A 2,170-nucleotide genomic window follows, 5' to 3' on the forward strand; every position below is an offset into this window, starting at 1 on the left:
TTGGAACGACGAAGAAGCTGTTCTATTCCCAAACTGAGAAACTGGAATCACCTGATTAGAAAGTGGGATAACTTCTTCATTCCAACTCCTATTAGATTTATTCAACTTCATGGTGTTTCTCCAACACTTTATGTATCCAAATCAAGCTTCTTACAAAGTGATTCATCCTGGTTTGATTGGAACGACGAAGAAGCTGTTCTATTCCCAAACTGAGAAACTGGAATCACCTGATTAGAAAGTGGGATAACTTCTTCATTCCAACTCCTATTAGATTTATTCAACTTCATGGTGTTTCTCCAACCCTTTATGTATCCAAATCAAGCTTCTTACAAAGTGATTCATCCTGGTTTGATTGGAAACGACGAAGAAGCTGTCCTATTCCCAAACTGGGAAACTGAATCACCTGATTCGAAAGTGGGATAACTTCTTCATCCCAACTCGTATGAGATTTATTCAACTTCTTGGTGTTTCTCCACCATTTTATGTATCCAAATCAAGCTTCTTACAAAGTGATTCATCCTGGTTTGATTGGAACGACGAAGAAGCTGTTCTATTCCCAAACTGAGAAACTGGAATCACCTGATTAGAAAGTGGGATAACTTCTTCATTCCAATTCCTATTAGATTTATTAAACTTCCTGGTGTGTCTCCAACACTTTATGTATCCAAATCAAGCTCCTTACAAAGTGATTCATCCTGGTTTGATTGGAACGACGAAGAAGCTGTTCTATTCCCAAACTGAGAAACTGGAATCACCTGATTAGAAAGTGGGATAACTTCTTCATTCCAACTCCTATTAGATTTATTCAACTTCATGGTGTTTCTCCAACCCTTTATGTATCCAAATCAAGCTTCTTACAAAGTGATTCATCCTGGTTTGATTGGAACGACGAAGAAGCTGTCCTATTCCCAAACTGGGAAACTGGAATCACCTGATTAGAAAGTGGGATAACTTCTTCATCCCAACTCATATGAGATTTATTCAACTTCTTGGTGTTTCTCCACCATTTTATGTATCCAAATCAAGCTTTTTACAAAGTGATTCATCCTGGTTTGATTGGATTGACGAAGAAGCTGTCCTATTCCCAAACTGGGAAACTGGAATCACCTGATTTAAAAGTGGGATAACTTCTTCATCCCAACTCCTATGAGATTAATTCAAATTCCTCGTGTTTCTCCAACACTTTATGTATCCAAATCAAGCTTCTTACAAAGTGATTCATCCTGGTTTGATTGGAACGACGAAGAAGCTGTTCTATTCCCAAACTGAGAAACCGGAATCACCTGATTAGAAAGTGGGATAACTTCTTTATTCCAACTCCTATTAGATTTATTCAACTTCATGGTGTTTCTCCAACCCTTTATGTATCCAAATCAAGCTTCTTACAAAGTGATTCATCCTGGTTTGATTGGAACGACGAAGAAGCTGTCCTATTCCCAAACTGGGAAACTGGAATCACCTGATTAGAAAGTGGGATAACTTCTTCATCCCAACTCGTATGAGATTTATTCAACTTCTTGGTGTTTCTCCACCATTTTATGTATCCAAATCAAGCTTCTTACAAAGTGATTCATCCTGGTTTGATTGGAACGACGAAGAAGCTGTTCTATTCCCAAACTGAGAAAGTGGAATCACCTGATTAGAAAGTGGGATAACTTCTTCATTCCAACTCCTATTAGATTTATTCAACTTCCTGGTGTTTTTCCAACCCTTTATGTATCCAAATCAAGCTTCTTACAAAGTGATTCATCCTGGTTTGATTGGAACGACGAAGAAGCTGTTCTATTCCCAAACTGAGAAACTGGAATCACCTGATTAGAAAGTGGGATAACTTCTTCATTCCAACTCCTATTAGATTTATTCAACTTCCTGGTGTTTCTCCAACCCTTTATGTATCCAAATCAAGCTTCTTACAAAGTGATTCATCCTGGTTTGATTGGAACGACGAAGAAGCTGTTCTATTCCCAAACTGGGAAACTGGAATCACCTGATTAGAAAGTGGGATAACTTTTTCATCCCAACCCCTATGAGATTTATTCAACTTCCTGGTGTTTCTCCACCATTTTATGTATCAAAATCAAGCTTCTTACAAAGTGATTCATCCTGGTTTGATTGGAACGACGAAGAACCTGCCCTATTCCCAAACTGGGAAACTGGAATCACCTGATTA

Source organism: Brassica rapa, chromosome A08 (genome assembly GCF_000309985.2).
Source record: "Brassica rapa cultivar Chiifu-401-42 chromosome A08, CAAS_Brap_v3.01, whole genome shotgun sequence".
NCBI classification, from domain to species: domain Eukaryota; kingdom Viridiplantae; phylum Streptophyta; class Magnoliopsida; order Brassicales; family Brassicaceae; genus Brassica; species Brassica rapa.